Source organism: Geotrypetes seraphini, chromosome 2 (genome assembly GCF_902459505.1).
Source record: "Geotrypetes seraphini chromosome 2, aGeoSer1.1, whole genome shotgun sequence".
Lineage (NCBI taxonomy): Eukaryota > Metazoa > Chordata > Amphibia > Gymnophiona > Dermophiidae > Geotrypetes > Geotrypetes seraphini.
The window spans coordinates 178,567,287-178,586,788 of record NC_047085.1 but is presented as its reverse complement, the minus strand read 5'-3'; positions in this window follow the sequence as shown (position 1 = coordinate 178,586,788).

The following is a 19,502-nucleotide window of genomic DNA, read 5'->3' as shown; positions in this document are numbered from 1 at the left end:
AGGATGCACTGAGAAGAGGATACCCCAGCAGGAGAGATGCCCCTTGTGAGCAAACATTAACATATAAGAATACATCTTTGCATATGGATATTATGGTGTTTGTACTTAACTATACCATAGCATCAAAAAGAACTGGTAACAGTAATAAAGGTTATTGGAAGGTCCTGCAAGTTTATTCATATTTTTGTCATTACAGGATAAAGGGGATGGGACTTGATATACTGCTTTTTCTGTGTGGTTACAATCATGATTTTCATATTTTAGACGTATTTATTTTGTACCTGGGGCAATAAAGTGTTAAGTGACTTGCCCAGAGTCACAAGGAACTGCAGTGGGAATTGAACTCACAACCACTAGGCTTCTCTTCCACTCCGAATGTACCAGTACCTGTATTGAATAGTCATAGAAAATGTGGGTGCTGGTTTTGTTTGCTTTATGATATGGGAAAACTTTACATTTTAAGTCTATGATAACAAAAAAGTCATATGAGTCATATCATCATTTAACCTGTGAATTGAATATTGTAGTTTATTTGATTCTATAGGACAAACTTCTTCATGCAGAAAACAAGAATAATTAAACACCACCAGTATAACCATTATAAATTGGAAGAACCCTTTTCAGCACATTGCATGGAATGTCATCATATATTTGAAGCAGAAAACAAAACAGCCAGCCAACTAATCTGCAGTGGAATAATGTAAGCAAGAAACAAAAAAGGAGTATTGTGGAGATGATGTTTGTGATACCGGATATATTGCAACAATCACACAACAAATGTAGTTCTCTGCATTATCAACTATATCCATGTATTTTAAAAGTGTTTCAACTTAAGCATCTTCCTCAGGGGTCCTAAGGATGGATGTTACGCTAAGGCACAGTGTGGATTGTAACCTGGGGATTGTCCATTCATAACTGCACATCCCAGCCGCTTGGCAGGAAGTATTTGAAATCTTCCATGTACTGTGATTGAACAGCTTCAGCCCTTGTTGAGATGGGGAATATCAAGAGGAGTTTTAGCAGGAGGAATGGAGGTTTAAATCATAGGACGGAATAGAATCCGTAAAAAAGAATTTATTTCAATGATTGAATTATATCAGCTTGTGGAGAAATCATAGTTGAGTTTGAAACATGGGTTGAAGAGGTTTGATGGGATATTGGCATTCTATTTTGTCTTTTTCTTTTCTTTTGACCCAGTTCTCCCATGGGTTTGTTGCTTTGAAGCATTTTATGAGTTAACTGAGGTCTGCTTTCATGTGCAGTAAATATATTGATATATTTTTAGGTATTCAGAATTTTCTTGGTTTCTCTATCTGTAATATTCTAATTTATAGCTAGTGGGGTTTTTTGTGTCAAGTTATCCTTGAAGTATTCATTAAAATGCAAATTAAAAACTAGACACATACGCTCCTAATTATGTATTAAGTAGGCACATGTGTTTCTTATTAGATTGCACACTGTTTTCCTGCCTTCTTACTTATAAAATAAGGATAACTTTTATGTGAGGTACTTGCCAGCATTTACTTTGGCCCAACGATAGGCATCTACAGCATATTTGTGTTTTAGCTAGCTTGATTCCTAATTACCTAACTAGTGTCATGTACCTGCCATCCTTCCTGACTGCTAGCTCCACCATTTAAAAAACAAAACAAACAAAAAAAATCCCCCAAAACCTGAGCTGTTTCTAATCAATTTTCTTTGTCTCCCATATTAGCTTTCCACAAAATAGTGGGAAGGTTAGAAATATCATTTCTTAAATATATACTGTGTGTGTGTTGATATCTATTTCTACACAAGTTCTTTTGGCAAGCATGTGTACACTTCAAATGTTGTATATGCCTTAGGATCCGATTCTAGTGCTGACTAGTATGGCACTAAGGGCTCCTCTTACAAAACTGCGCTAGGGCCTTAACACGCAGAATAGCGTGCGCTAAATTGCCACATGCGCTAGCCGCTACCGCCTCCTTTTGAGCAGGCGGGAGATATTCGGCTAGCGCGTGCTATAGCGCGCGCTAATCCTGTAGCGTGCGCTAAAACCGCTAGCGCACCTTCGTAAAAGGAGCCCTAAGTGTAATTCTATAAAAGATACACTGTATAGAATCACGCTTAGTGCTGCCTAAGTGGGCTTAGGTGTTGCTAGGCATCCTAACTTTAGGTGCACCCAATTTATGCCAGTTTCCTTCACCTAAATATCTCCACTTAAGTTAGGTGCCTAACAGTACTTGATTCACAAAGAGGCACATAACTCAAAAACATGACCACAACCCGCCCTTAACTACACCCACTTCTAAGTAGGTGCATTGGACTAGGTTCTTACATTTATAAAATCATGTTCTTTTTAAAAAAAAAATTAGGCACCTAAAGCCAGTTATGAGGCCCATTATTAGCACCAATAAGCTTATAAAGGGGGAATTCATCAATGTGTGCTCCTGTTAATATGGGTTATTTTACCACAAGTTATGCTATTTTAGCACAAGGTCTCATTGGATATGGTGAACCCTCCTAAACCTACTATACTTACCTGTCTACTACCCCAATAGCCCTTATAGATGCAGGTGGCACCTATATAACAATATTTAGGATTTTGGTGAGTTTTGGTGAACTCATATTTTCCTCCTTAAATGTAGTGGTTAGAATGGCTTATGTACCTGGGTCCTCCTATGGTTCACTACCCCACCCACCAGGATACTAAAGACACCTGTGTGATGCTTTACTAGACTTTCTCATACCAAGTGTTCTGGAGACAGGTATGTGCTCTTTCATTCAGATTTTTGCAGGGTGGAAGAGGGGGGTCATACCAGTGACCAGTGAAGAAATGTGAGGAGGGGGGGTCATATTTTCATGTATGCAGTGGTCATATGGCCAGTTTGGGTAGCTTTATCGCACTTAAACACTTCTAAAACAGGTCTATCTCCAAATGTCTAAGTTCCACCCAGGACATCTTGGGCAAGGTTTGATTATTGCCACAAGACACCCAGGTTAATCATGCCCAAAGCTCACCCAAAGCCCACCCATAACACATCTCCCAACATATGCCCTGGAACTCTGGATACACAGCAGGCAAAATGCCTTGCTAGACATCCAGAAAAATGGCTTCGGAAATCAGCACTTGATATCCCAGTGATTAGGATATCCAAATTCTGACATGATGGTTTTTGGACGTCTATATTTTTTAATTAAGAGCTCTTAAGATTCCAGAATTTCTTTCTCTAATAAATATAATATAACATAACATAATAAACAATTTCTATACTGCATAACCGGAAAGTTCTATGTGGTTAACCAAATTAGGAGTCCTTTTAAAAAGGCGTGCTAATTGATTTAGCGCATGCTAAAGATTTGATTATCATGTACTAAATGCTAACGCATTTAGCGCATGCTAATCTGTAGCACGCGTTAAATCGGTTAGTGCACCTTAATAAAAGGACCCCTTAATAAACAACAATTGTGATGTTACAATAATCATTGAATATAAAACAGGTGCGTCTTCCATTGTTTTCTAAAATGTTAATATGATATAGAACTCTGAAGGAAAGGCTTTAAGTCCCTATCCCAAAGGGCTGCCTGAAAAGAAAGAAGACGGTGATATTTTTTAAAATGACAACCTTTTTACTGAAGGAAAATTAAAAAGCCTATGAGAACTCCATGAACGTATGGACTGCACAATGGAATATGAATCTGCTAAATAATTTGGTGCAAGACCATGTAATACTTTATAACAAAGACAACCAAATTTAAATTTGACACGGGATTCAATAAGTAGCCAATGTAATTGTCGATAAAAAGAAGCAACATGGTCAAATTTTTTTCATTCCAAAAATCAGACGAACCGCAGCATTCTGAACAATTTGTAATCTATACAGCAGTCAAACAAATAATATCTGTAAGACTAAAAATTAAAATGGCCTTCAGAGCTTTTTGAAACAATAACGTATATTAGAAAAAGATGTCTAGACTATCCATGAATGAGACTGATTTGAAATCCATATTGGTTTTTGAGGAGTAGAGATGAATCTAGTCTATTATACCTACTGTACATCTACCTTCCAGGTTTCCAAGACATTCTTTAATTAGTAATAGAATTAATATATGCAGAGAAGTGAAAGAAAGGCTTACTCAAATAAACACACACACACACACACACACAGAGTAGTTTACATTCAGTGTCTTGTTCAAAATTAACACCTCTTTCCCCTAAACAATTTATCTGTGCACTGAGGTGTTTTTTTTCCTCTCAGGTCAAAGAATCTTGGCACCACAAACACAAACTTCACTAACAGCTTTAAACTTGGAAGGCCTGCTTTTTAAATATTTGCCGCTACATAATTGAAACAGCTGTTTTAATGAGATACCTACTGTCATCATTTTACCCTGGCTGAGCTGAGTGACAACAAAGCAGTAATAACGAATTCAATAATAATTAACTCAGGTCATCTGCTCATCTGTCATGGCTCATCAGCTTTAGGGAGAAAAAATCCCAGAGAAGTTCTCTCTTTTGTGCGCTTTCCAAAACTCTGCAATAAAATGCTTAGAGAGGACTCTAGGTAGCCCTTCAAAAGTTCTAAGCAAACTGGTAAGTAGGTTAATTAAATTTTATGCATGTTTAAATGCTAATGGTTACATTCCTAACATTACAGTGTAATCTGTTATGGAATGATGTCATGCAAGCAGTGGTTTTTTTTGTGTTTAGCACATTTCGAATTCCTGATGCAGAGTGAAAGCTCTCTATAATATTTATCGCATGCAGGATGTGGATAATATTGTGGAGGAAAGGGCTTGACAAGTATTTCTGTTTTAAAGACAGGCTCTAAACTGGTTATTGAAAACTAGACAGCCATGTTGGAAAGAGCATTACTAGTTTACTTTGCGTTCTATAATCTAGCAGGCTCTTTAGCATGTCCAGTTGTACAGGTATTTACTTTTTTATTCAAACGCTAATTAGTTTTTTGGTACTTTTTTTGAAGCAGCAGTTAGCAAATGCTTGTATTTCAATGAAATAATTTCTGGGTTTATATCACTGCATATGATTGAAGAAAGACAATATTACAGATAAAATGTACATTAGGCTTCTGAAGTATCAGAAAATTATAAGGGTTATTGCAATGCATGTTTGGATAAATGAAATTATAATATAACACCAAAATATTATATATAAATATACTCCCATGAGCCAAGAAATTCTACATTACACTAGAAAAAAAAAATTATGCACCCCCCAAAAAATCTGCAAGTCCTGCAACTCTAATTATTTTCATATTTTTCACAATAAGGTAAAAAAAATTATAGGCCTGCGGTAATCACACTGAAGCCCAATGGGAATTGAAAGGCTTTGGTTCTGTTGCCGTGCAGCAGCTGCTAGTGTGGCTTTGTAAAAAAAAAAAAAAAGGGAGAGGTATTTTTTAGACGTGTATGCAATTACTTTGGCACCTTACAACAATGTAATAATGCTAATATCATTCCAAATGACCAAAGAATGCTTCTAGGACCAGTGCTTCAAGCCTTTTACTCCTTTAAGTTGGTGTCAGACTATACCATGTGATAAAAAGGGCTCTTTTACTAAGATAAGCTAAGAAATGACCTTAGTATATTTTTATGTAGGACTTTACCATGCACTACGCTGGTTTCTAACCAGGACAAAACCAAGGAAACAAAACCCAATGGTGAATAAGCAGCGAGGAAGCAATGGGGAAAGAACTGTACAGGGATAACATAAAATTTATTCAACCAAATAAAATCAAGCTATGTGAAAAAGGTATGTAAAATGCACAAAATGAATGGAAACAATCTGTGTTGTGTTGAATCATGGTGTTGAGATCAGTCCATCTCGTAGCCGTTGCTCTCTGTGTTTTCATCAATAATGAACATCTCAGCTTATTCATTTTCAGCCCACAGAATGCTCTGGATAAGACAATGGGCAGGAGATTCCACCTCCAAGGCTACTCTCAGCAAACTCCCTTTCAAGGGACATATGTTGTTCAGAAAGGGTCTGGATGATCTGATGTCCAGCATGGCAGATTGCCAGCCAAAGTCTCTGCCAGACAGCAGACCGTGACCCTCTAGAGGTTCTGGGCAGTCAAATTTTGCAATTCCAGGCGCTTTCGACAGAACTCAACTGGAACCTCATCTCAGAGATCCTATCAAGGATACAGATAGAGATACACAGGATCTAGGCCAAGCCAAGCCTCCAGTCCTTGTCCCTATTCAATCTCCAAGAAGGTGCAATGATGCTGAAGTCTTCCCCCTGAGGATAAGTGGAAGGCTCTTGGGATATGCAAAGGTGTGGAAACAGATCTCATCAGACCGGAGATCATTCATGGAGGGTACAAGCTTGCGTTCCCCTATCTTCTAATAGACTGGTTTGTAGACTTCCCAGTGGGGCACCCAGAAAAGTCATGTAGAGTCTTAGCAACAGTACAGAGACTTGTGGAAATTCAGGCCATAGAGCCAGTGCCACCAGAGGAATTAGTCTCAGGCAGAAACTCCACGTACTTCATAGTGCCCAAGAAGGCTCAGAGGACAGGAGACCCTTTCTGGATCTTACACATGTCAACAAGGCCCTGAAGGTTTCACGCTTTCACATGGAAACCATGCTGAAAGTCATCACAGAGGTGGATCCAGTGAAATTTCTAGCTTCCCTAGACTTGACAGAAGCCTACCTGCACATTCCAATCTTTTTGGAACACAGCAGTTTCCTAAGATTTTATGTGCTGGAGAGACATTAAGAACATAAGAATAGCCAGTCCTCATGGTGGCCAATCCAAGTCTTAATAACAGACTATGGACTTTTCCGCCAGAAAATTGTCCAAACCTTTCTTAAAACCAGCTATGCTATCAGTTCTCAGCACTTCTCTTTGGGTTGGCAGCAGCACCCTGCATGTTGTGACCAGCCAGGTATTCTCCCTGCCAAGGTCCCAGTTAGGGCAGGGGAAAAAGTAAAAATGAAATCCTGGGGAGGAATCAGGAAGGTACAGGTAGTTCCTGAGACTGAAAATATCTCCTTTGACCACCAGAGGGAGCCTGAATTGTCTGAGGAAGAATTAGGTGATCTATCCCCTAGTCACCACCGGGGGAGCCCAAGAGACCCCTGGAACCAGTCGATGGAGCTGTGGAGTCCCAGTTGGACCACAGTCCCGGTTACATAACTTGGTATCAGGAGTGGGATAAGAAACCCCCTTCTAAGGATTCATCCTCTCCTTCACCTAGGCCTAACACTCAGGGAAGTGAGAGGAAATGTTATAGGTGTGGAAAGGCAGGACATACTCAAAGGTTCTGTCGGGAGAGGAGAGACCCCTGGAACATTGCTGACTCACCTAGAGTAGGGCATTGCCCCAGAGTACTTAAACCAGCAGTGGAGAGCAGACAGAGAGGTCAGCTAGGGAGAAGGTTTAAACCTTTTTTCCCTAGGGAGTCCCCTGGGCCAAGCAGGAGCAACAAACCTATTCCCATGGAGCTGTTAGAAGCTGGACAAGCTGAGGAACTGCCTATTCCAGAGGAGGAACAACCCATGGATTGTGAAGAAAGTCTTGCAGAGTGTGCTCCTGGCTTTCCTGAGGCCATGCAGGTGGACTGGACCTCAAGCTGCAAACAGTGAGTTTGGTTTTTCACTTGACAGTTTGGACTATTTTGTTTGTTTGCAAATCTAAGAGTGTCATTGTGGGGAGAGGTTTTGCTACCACCCAGGGAGGGAATTTTGAAAGCCTGTCTTGAGGCCTTTACTTTACAAAACCTGTGACACTCTCCTTTCCTGGCAGTGGACTGAATCTGCCAGAAGCTTTATGGAACTTTGGGCACTGTGGTTTGCTGAACAAGTGCCATGAACTTTATTTTTGTTTATTGAAACTACCTGTTGTGGAGCAGGCAGTGCTAGCTCTGAGGAGAGCTGAATCCTCAGGTGCAGCTGCGACTAAATTAATACTGAGAGCAAGTTTGGACTTTATTTTGTGCTGTTTATTTTCTTGCTTCTTTTGGCATTTTTGTTTTGCTGCTGTTTGAAGTTCTGACAATTCTTCTGTTGCATTGATGAACTACTTACCTTTGTGAAGAAAGGAATAAAATTGAATTATTCTTCTATGATCTACAATTGTTGTAGCTTTGATTTGTGGTTCCTGTCTAAAGTCCAGTCCTGCAGGGTGACTCCATTTCGGGTCACACGCTGGTGTGCTATTTTGATGTAACCAGTCGATGGAGCTGTGGAGTCCCAGTTGGACCACAGTCCCGGTTACAATGTTTACTAAGGTGATGGTGGTGGTAGCAGCGCATCTCCTCAGGGCAAGATTACAAGTGCATCCATATCTGGATGACTGGATGATCATAGCTCCATCGTTATTGAACAAACAGTGGCTCAAGTGGTCTAGGTTTTGCATAGCCTGGGCTGGATAGTGAATTTTCAAAAGAACCAACTTGTTCTATCTCAATCCCTGGAATACTTGGGAATAATTTTCAACACAACAGAAGGTCGGGTCTATCTCCCAGAGGCACACAGACAGATAAACATGTGCTCAGATAAACATGATGGCCAAGCCAGCTCCATCTGTGTGGAACTATCTTCAAGTACTTTGGTAAAGGCTCACATGTTTGTTCTCCAGAATGTACTACTGTCTTGGTGGTCCCCACAAAAGGACTCCCTTCAAATGACTCTTCCATGGACTCCAGAATCCTGCCATAGTATGAGTTGGTGCCTCTATCCACAATTGTTATTATGGGGCATGTCCCTCAGAATAATTTTATTGGTGATTCTCACAATGGATTGCAGCCTCTTTGACTGGGAAGCCATTGCAATGGATGTCCAGTCCAGGGGCAGTGGTCAGTCTCCCAGAAAAAATGGTCCATCAACAGACTAGAGCTTCAGGAAACTCAATTGGTATTACATAAGATGGAGAAGAGTCTGGAAGGACAGATGGTCCGAGTCTTCTCAAACAATGCTACAGTGGTGACATATACCAATTGCCAAGGAGGCATCAAGAATGTGCAGTTGAGCCTGGAAGCCCACTTATTTTTCTGGTGGGCAGAGTTATACCTACAAGTGATTTCCACAATTCATATAGTGGAAATGGACAATGTCCAAGCTGATTAACTGAGCAGGTAAACCTTAGACCCAGGAGAATGGACATTATAGTTTATAGTTATAGTTTATTATTTGTATTCCACCTTTATATAAGTCAGATCTTTGACCTGTGAGAATGGACATTATCTGCAATAGCATTCCAGTCCATCTTTCTGATGGCTATGGTGAAGAACAAAAAAGTGGCCCAGTTCTTGAGTTGAAGATCCGAGCCTAGAAGTGAAGGTCTGGATGCCCTAGTCCAGCTGTGGTCAAAAAATGGGCTCTTTTATATGTTTTTTCCATGGCCCATGATAGGGCAATAACTTCACAGAACATCATACCACCCAGGGACTGTGGTCCTCATAGCACTGGATTGGCCACACAGGCTACGGTACGCTAACCTAGTGCGTCTTCAGACTACAGCCCAATCTTTTATCTCAGGGCCCAGCAGTCATAGAAGATCTGGATCACTTTGGTATTACAGCATGGCTCTAGAATGCACAGCATTAGAGCACAAAGGATAATCAGACGTAGTCATCGCTACCCTTCTAAGAGTCAAGAAGCCTATGATGGTCTCCACTTATGCGAAGGAATAGGATACATTTCAACACTGGTGCACGAAAGAAGGTGGAGTCATCTAGTGCTCTGATCATGGTGGTGCTAGCTTTATTTCTTGCAGGTCTCAACAAAAGGTTCATAGTGGCATCACTCAGGGTCCAAGTGGTGAGCCTCTTGTGCTTCAGAGCCTTTGGATACAAAGCTCCCCTGTTTTATCATCCAGACATAGTCAGATTCTGAAAGTGGGTACTAAGACTCAAACCACTGGTAAAAAAAAACAAAAAAAACTGTTTCTACCATGGAACCTTAATGTGGTTTTGCAGGGCCTCAGTCAGGCTCATTATGAGTCTATTCAAGAGGCATCCTTGTTGGATCTTACCATCAAGACCATTTTCCTAGTGTCCATTATGTCAGTGAGCTGAGTCTTGGAGATGCAGGCCGTGTCATGCAGGAAGCCTTCCTGAAGATCATGGAGGTGGGAGTTTCCTTGATCATGGTCCTGTCCTTTTTGCTAAAGGATATTTTGGCATTTCATATCAGTCAAGAGATAAGATTGCCACTATTCCAGACCACAGGGTAAAAATAAGGGACTGGATTCTGAGAAAATGGGATGTGAGGAAAGTCCTCCTATGTTATCTGGAGGTTACTGATGAGTTCCGATTATTGGATCATCTGTTTGTGCTCAACAGTCAGGCTAGATGCGATAGACTGGCAATTACAGCTACCATCTTAAGATGAATACGGATGGTCATCTCATCAGCATATATTGCCTGTGGCAAGCAATCACCAGTCTCCTTGAAAGCACATTCCACAAGAAGCATAGCTTCTTTATAGGTGGAAGCTCGAGCAATTTTGCCTGGTGAGATTTGTAGGGCAGTGACCTGGTCCACTCTGCATATGTTTCCCAAATTCTACAGAGTGGACGTGGCAGCACAGGAGGAAACTGTCTTTAGGTTCTCAGTATTACAAGCAGGTGTAGAGGTTCCACTCTAGATTTATGGGATTGCTTTTTATGTCCCTACTGACTATAATGACAAACCTATTGCACTAGAAAAAAAGATTAGGTTCTTACCTTGCGAATATCATTTTTAGTAAATAGGTGTGTCATTCTGGAACTCTACCCTGTCAGTATTTAATCCACCTGCCTACTGTCTCAATCAAGAAGTTTGAGTTAAAACAGATTTTGATGTCAGTTAGACCCCACAGGTATAAAGAATGATCTATTGCTATAACACATTGGGGGAATGTTTGAGGTCCATAAATGTTTCTAATTGGTTATTTTGATGTTTTGATTATTCATTTAAAATGTTTAACATGCTGGTTAAATCTTCAGGACAAAAATAGAACCCTAAATCTTTGGAGACTTCTTGGGGTGAGGGAGGTTCTTTATTGGTTAAATCTTCAGAGCAGAACAGATCTGTAGTTCGAGGAGTCTCGTCCCCTCCTTCTTATGTGTTCCTATATAGGGCTATCACCTGCTTTGGTACAAACTGAAGGGGGAAGCAGAGCCCTCTGGAGAAGGAGGAGGAGTTCAAAACCTGGAATGGATTCCTTCTGCATGGCTTGCAAACATGGGGAGAATACCCTACTGTCCAGAATGATACTCCTCTCTACTAAAAAAGATATTAGCAAGGTAAGATCTTAATCTCTTTTAGGTGAAGCTAGGTGTCCTAGACACAGTTGCCCCTCCATTAGGCCAGCTTTTCACTTGCCTAATTTGGTGGCACCTTTGTCAGATGCCTAACAACACCCAACTCAACCACGCCTATTCTCTATCCATAACCATACCTACTTTTTCAGATAGACATCCTTAGGCATAGGAGTGCACCTCCACTTAGACATTGCTAGGCAACCTAAGAATTAGTCACCAAACTTTTAAATTGTTTATTTAACCTTTATTATTATTATTTTGTAATATCATGTTTATTAAAGGAGAGTACAGTTGGAAACATAGCAGGTAACATTGGTCATATGCAGAACATGATAACAGAACTGAAAATAGAGCAAAAGATGCATGTAACAAGACATAAGAGCAAGGTACACTGCTGCTGAGTAAAGGTCAAATAAAAAGGATTTGGAAGTAAACCAGGAAGCATATCGCCAACTATCCCCACCTCATTTAGATAGAAAACCACACATATACCTCCGAGAATTTGCAGGAACCATTAAGGAAGCTGCTCAGCACTGAGCAGCAGTGCCAAATCGCGCGCCTGCTCGTGCTTCTCAGTGGCCGAAGACACTTACGGCAGCCAGTTAACAGTGGGACAGGAACTTGGAAAGGTTGCTCCTGCCCGCTGCACCTCCACCGACGATTGGCAGTAGAGGTATGAGGCTAGGACACAGAGGGCGGCAGGGTGCAGAGCCTTGTGGCGGCGGCCTGCAATAATTTTGGAAGGTGGTGTATTGGCTCAAATATAAACCGGGACCCCATTTTTGGGCTAAAAATCCTGGTTTATATTTGAGTATATACGGTAGTTGTTTATTGTTTATTGAAAACTTCTATACCACTACTAATGACTGAGTAGTTTACATTAGCTACTGTAATGATGTTACAATACAGAGTTACATACAGAGTGGTTTACATTACAGAGTTACATACAGAGTTACATACAGAGTAGTTTACATTAGCTTCTATAATGATGTTACAATACATGAGATTTAGTAATGGTGTTACTATAAATGAGGTATAATTTATGAGTTTCTATAATGATGTTACAATACATGAGCTTTGGTAATGACGTTATAATATATGAGCTTTAGTAATGGTGTTACAGTACATGAGCTATGATTTATGAGCTTTTATAATGCGAGAGAAGAGGGTGAACCCACCCGCTAACCCTTCTTTTCCCCGGGTAGAGTCACCAAGTGCCAACTGAATGAGGGATCGACAGGAACTGTCTTTGGGGCCCCAGACCCGCCTCAAAGGGGGTGTTACATAAAATTTGAATTTTATGTAATTTTGATTTTATATAATCAAATTGTGTTTGATTATTGCAGAAAAACTTCCAAATGCTTAGTCCTGCCTAAACTACACTTGTAACATGCTCCTTGAGATTTAGATGCACTGCAGATGAACAGCAAAGAAATCCATCTAGAAAATTGGTTTCAAAAATAGGGAATTGGAAGGGTTTTGACAAGAAAAACATCCATCTGTCCCTTTATGCCATTTTTTGGATGTTTTTCTTTTTTTGAAAATGAGCCCCATAAAGGAATTAGAAAAGGTACAGAGAAGGACAATAAAAATGATAAAAGGAATGGGACAACTTCCCTATGAAGAAAGGCTAAATAGCTAGGAATTTTAAGCCTGGAGACCAGATGGCTCGAAGAAGATGAAATAGAGGTCTATAAAGTACTGAGTGGAGTGGAAGAGGTAGATGTGACTACTAGGACTAGAGGGCATGAAATGAAGTTACTAAGTGATAAATTTAAAACAAACCAGAGAAAATATTTTTTCACTCAATATGTAATTAAATTCTGGAATTTGTTGCCACAGAATGTGCTGAAAGCAGTTAGCTTAGCAGGGTTTAAAAATGGTTTGGTTAATTTCATAAAACTCCATAACCCATTATTGAGATGGACTTGAGGAAATTCACTGCTAATTCAGAGGATAAGCAGTATAAAATCTGTCTTACTCTTTGGGATCTTGTCTGATACTTGTGACCTGGCTTGGTCTTGATTAAAGGGGTGGGGTCTTCAGAGGGAATGATCTGCATCAATGAGGTATTTAAGTAGAATCTTTGACTGGGGTTCGTTCTGGGGGGGGGGGTTGGGGATGGCCTTCATCTGTCATTCTATGAGAAGCAGCCTAGCTATAGGTGGCAAGATGGCATATATAGTATGGTCACATGTGCATAAATAACCATATTCCAACTAATGAAAAAAAATATGTGCCATGAATTTTAATGGAATGCACTTTGTTGGTGAGCACGCTCAATTGGTGGGGTTTTGGTGGCTGGAACATGCAAGTTTGCATGTGATTTAAATAATTCTATCATTTATGTATACACATACTACATACATCTAGGTATGAATATTCAAACCAACTCTAGTGCAGCTGTAATATGCAAATATTTTAGTATTAGCAATTATTAGCCACGTGCATTAATACTCTTTTCAGAAAAAGTAGGCAACTACTTCACTTTATTGCATGGGTTTGAAATAAATGCCATAACTAGTGCCTAGAGTAGGCATCCTGTTATGAAATTATCCTCATAATTTAGAAGAACACCAGATTCAGCTGGTGTGATATAACTTTAGCTGAGCTGATGTCACCTGCTGGTAATATTTATTGAATGGTGGTGTGGGAAAAATGAGGTGGGGAGTAGAGGGTGAGGGGAATATATGAGGTGTTGTCAAGGGTCTGTAGAATAAGGATTGACAAGTATATAAGAGGGGGTAAGAAAGGGTTAATAGACAGAGCTTGTAAGAAAGAAAAAGATTAGGAAGGTTTCTAAGGTGATGGGGGTGGAGCAGTCACGGGATTGGTTGAACGTTGTGGCAGGCTGGAGTGAGTTCTGTGAAGAAAGGGGATTAATAGAAAAAAAATTATCCCTCCTGGTGTTATGTTTTGTGTCAGTATTGCGGGGCGGGAGGGGGGGTTGTTTAACAGGTTATATGTCGGCTTGGGTGGGCTTGGTTGAGCTTATAGGGTTGGAGGGAGGTGGTCGCAGCTTTGGGTGGGGCAGAAAGTGGGGTTTGACCCAGAAGGATCTGGGAGATGAGCAGTTAATAAATAAATAAATGTAACACTCGTATGCAACACAGCTGCGAGGGGAAGCATGGCCTTGTGTCACTGTGGGTCATGTTTGGGGGAATGTTATAAGTTTAAAGACTTAACGGGAGCTACTTTCGACACCGAATAGCTCCCTGGGGGTGTGTGAAATATGCATTGGGAGTTTGTTGGTTTTGGACATGGATTGTATTGTAAGTGGAGATAATATTCAGATAGATAATAAAGCTGTGGCCAAATATTTATTCCAATAAAATTGAGTTGTGTGATTATTGATTGATGGTGATTAGCTTTCAGTTGCAGGTGATGAGAATGCGAATGCTAATGTTGAGCAAATTCAAGCATGTGCAAGCAATTTTATTCAAAAGAAATGTGCATTCCAAAGAGCAGATGCAAGCACATTCATAGTTTATTTTGCAAATTTCCAAGCTGAATTACACATATATCTTTGATTTGAATATCAAAGAAAGACCACGTATGTACTTTATACTTGGGTGTGCATTTATTAAATCATCCTTCAACCTTAAAAAATATCAAGTTCTACATTATACTTTTGCTACCTTCAATGGTGACTTGAAGCCGGAATATTTAAGCCTGTAATAGACTACAAGCACACTAGCACAAAATACATACCTTACCTTATCAGTATTGCCTGAATTGCAAAACTTTAATTAAAAGCAGCCATAATTTAGAACCTGCCAACACTGCCTTATCATTTTTGTATAATTGTTATTTTTTCCCTCTAGGTCAAACCCATGCAAGAATTTTGATTATATAGAAATGTTTTTGCCATGAGTCAGAAAGAAATTCAGAAAAGCATATTCACGAGGAAGGCTAATTTACATTCATTCTATTTTAAATGCCTTTCACTTGGACTCATGCTTGTTTTTATCACCTGAATTAAAACATATTTGTATAGAGACAGTTTTGAAACTATCTGGCATGCATCTATGTTAAACGAACAAAGCCCTACAGATAACACAATAAATTTGACGTCTAATCTGAGATATTGCAGAAATAAAAATTAAAGTGGATTTTTGAAGGAATGGAGAGAAAGCCAAAAGTGATCATTGGTGCCATTTTTACTTTTCTGAAAAGTATTGTGTCACAGCTAATGTGGGTAAATATGCTAGAGTTTTGTATTCGTAAGATTGGAAATACAGTATTTCTACAACATTGTGATATTAGGCAAGTCATTAAAATACAGTAACTCGCAATAAAGTTAATGTTAGTTGTACTAGTTTAGCTGCAGTTAATGAAGTGGACCCATTCAAAACAATGTTTAAAAACTACATGACTAACATTTTATATAGAATTCTCCATGAATAAAAATTATTTCTCTAAGGAGAGAGTTTTAAGGCTGGCCCTCGGAGATGCCAGTAGTTATTCATTTACCCTCAAATTTTATAAAAAATGCTAAAAATTGTGCACACAATTTTGGTAATGTACCCAAATTGCTTGCACAATCTAATTGAATAGCAAGCTTATTAGCACCAGTAGTTGACTTCGTATCAAACAAGATTGTTGCAAACTAAAATCAACTACAAGTTACATTAAAAATTTATGTGCAGGATTTTATGCATGAGTCAAAAATAAGGATACAGAAATGGACAGATTGGTGCATTATTATAAGTTACATATATAATTATAGAATAAGGGTATCTATGCCTAAATTTAGGGACACTATTATCTCAACAAATGTTCATATATTCATTCCAATAAAGCCAAATCTTCAGATGTGCCTTGTACCATAGGAACTCCTCATTAATCGGCTCTTTGTTATCTTATAGAACTTATTAAATTTAATTTCATGCAATTCATGCAATTGTATAATGTATTATACTTATGTTCTTTTTTATATCTACTTATCTTTATCTGATCATCTTTAAAGTTGGCCGGGGATCTATTTCTCGCTCTGGCATGTTTCGCTGAGGCCGGCTGTTTCAAGGATTTGCCCTAGTTGTGCCACTTTGGACCATGTCTCTTTCTGCTTATCCAGAGTGGCACAACTAGGGGAGACCCTTGAAACAGCCGGCCTCAGCGAAACATGCCAGAGCGAGAAATAGATCCCTGGCCGACATTAATGATTATCAGATAAAGATAAGTAAATTTTAAAAAGAACTTAAGTACTGTATTATAAAATTCCATGAAATTAAATTTATTAAGTTCTATAAGATAAAAAAGAGCCAATTAATGAGGAGTATATACATGCCAGTATCTATGGTACAAGAAAAAAGCTACAAGGAGGCACATCTGAAGATGGGGCTTTATAGGAACGAATATATGAACATTTGCTGAGATAATAGTGACACACTTTCTATATATATAGATAATATTGAGAAGAACATGTGTTATCAAAGGAAGGAGTCAATTTGATTTAAATTTACGGGCAGGCATTTGCACCACATTTTTGTTGGCATAAGCACTATTCTATAAACCGTGCTTAATTTTAAGCAAAGCCCATAGGACAGCAATTTTCTATGTTGTTCTGATTTTTGTGGGCATAATATACTGCCTTAGGGGCAAAATTCAGCTGCTAAAAAGATGCCTTATGGGGCTCTTTCATTAAAATGTGCTAAAATTTGCTGTTACTGTATCTTAGGGCTCCTTTTACGAAGGCATGTTTGGGCCTTAATGCGTGGAATAGCGTGCGCTAAATTGCCACCCGCGCTAGCCACTGCCGCCTCCTTTTGAGCAGGCGGTAGATTTTTGGCTAGGGTACGCTGTAGCGTGCGCTAATATGGCGCGTGCACTAAAACGCTTAGCGCACCTTCGTAAAATGAGCCCTTAATGTGAGACTTTACCATATAATAGCTGCAAATTTTACATGGCTCCTTTTGTGGGGCATATATTAAAGTTACCAATAGTGAGCAGTACCTGCTGAGAGTTAACATGGGATTACTTACTATCGCTCATACAACAACTATACTCTCTTCTGAAGGGGTTCAAATGTTAGTCTATTATGAATATAAAGTAGAATTTTTTTTTTTTTCCAATTTTTTATTCATTTTCAAAATTACATAAAGAAGTTTCAGGATGTGTGGAAACCATTGACAAGATACTGTACGGAGTAGCTGAAAATGTTTCCCTTAAATATATCAGTTCAAATGGATAGGGTGGGGATTATGGTATTGATGTGTATTTATATGATTATTGGTTATGTGGTAGGGAGGGGTGGGAAGGGGGAAGGATAAGAAGTTATGTAATAAACAAATGATAGAATGTAAGTGATATCTGTATTGTTAACCCTTTCAGGACCATAAGGATCGTAGGCCAATTTTTGTGGTTTTGACGACATTTTTATGGTAAAAAGGGCTTGCAGATGCCAAAAAATTGATTTTTTTTGTGAAATATCATTATTTTTATTTAAAAAAATCACACTTCTGGCTTATGGACAGTGTGGCAAGTGAATCTTCTCGTCAATCTGGCAACGACGCTAATGAATGAATGTCGGAACCAGTTTGTTTACATAAAGGCAGTATCATATGGAATCCGTACATATCAAATTTAGAACTGTAGACTATCCCAATCAAAATTTATAGGATTTTAAAGTTAAGGGACAAATATGTCCCTTGGTCCTGAAAGGGTTAATGTGACTGAATATATACTTACACTTTATGTAAAGTAGAATTTTAAAAAAAATATAAAGTGGAGAAAAAGACCTCAGCACACAAAGTGCAATGTTCAATTCAAGCACAAGCCTGAAGTAGTCAAACAAGCACACCTCAATCATAGGCCAAAAAACTCCACTCTTTAAACTTCAATATCAAAAGACAGTCATTTTGAACCCTACTTCAGGAAATTTGTTTAAAAAAAAAAAAAAGAAAAACTCTCAACTAAAATCATTCAACAGGCGCTCATTGAAGCAAAAGTGTCAAATAACTGAGGCCCTCTTTCACAAAGTCGCGCTAAGCGTTTTAGCTCAGATTTAGCGCACGCTAAATCAATGCATGCGCTAACCGCTGATGCGTCCATAGGACAACATGCACGCGTTAGCATTTAGCGCGTGTTTAGCGCACACAAAAAAGCTTAGCGTATCTTTGTAAAAGAGGGGGTGAAGGGTCACTTCGGCAAAAGATGAAAGTCGCCACTGATCATGTCGGCATCCAAAAGTTAATCCGCAAAAAACCAAAAACCACAAACAAGAAATATAATGAATATTTCCAAAAAAGAGTACTTAACTGTCCAACACAATCTTCATCCGAGGTATCTCTGTCCTGAAAATTTTAATGTTCAACACATTGCTAAGTCCCGATCTTCCAAAGACTCCAGCTCACCGGACAGGAACAAATCTCCTTCTCTTCAGTTGTATAACAACCACACGCCTCACTGCAGCCAATAAACTTTACAACAGAAGCCACACCAATGCAACAAACTCCCGACAGGAGACCCTGTTTCGCAAGTGTGTCTTGTTACTTACCATCTCCCATTTAGGAGGCGCTAAGTGGCCCCACATTAATTTTGCATTAGCCAGTGTGCCATAAGTGTTATACGGCTAACTAGCTAATACTTCTACACCCACCTTCTTCCCATGACATTCCCTCGAAAGAAAAAATCTGAAAAAAATGCAGTGATTCATGGTTTAACATGCAGGAGCAGGCAAGCTACCACAAAACCCCTTAACACAGTCACACAGTAGCCTGTTTCCACCTGTCAGCCACACATTATATATTTAACATTCTGTTGTAAAAGGATCCTTATCTGTTTAAGTTAGGCCAACAAAATAATAAACTCAGCTCAAATGGGTGACTGGCCATGCTAGCCATCATATAAATGTGCAGATCTGGTGCTATTTAAATGCATGGGCTACTATTGCACTTACATTAATGTGCATTAATCTAACATATAACACGTGTTCAAAATTAGTACTGCTTACCACATTTTAATGAAAGTATCTGTATATTCTGAAAAACCTAGAAATGCACAAAACAATATGGTGGCAATTCTGGAAAGTGGTATCTAATGTTAGGCCTCAAAATATTCAAAAGAAGGGGGGATTCCACAAAATAAAACAGAAAACAATCATAAAATATAAGCAGCGGAGTAAAAAAAATCACCATTTACTTATAAGACACTCTATTCTGGAATGCAGGAAAAAGCCTCAAATGTCTGGTAATATGCAGCTCATTTCATCTGCTGAGCAAGTGGACTAACTCTTGTTCATTGTCAACA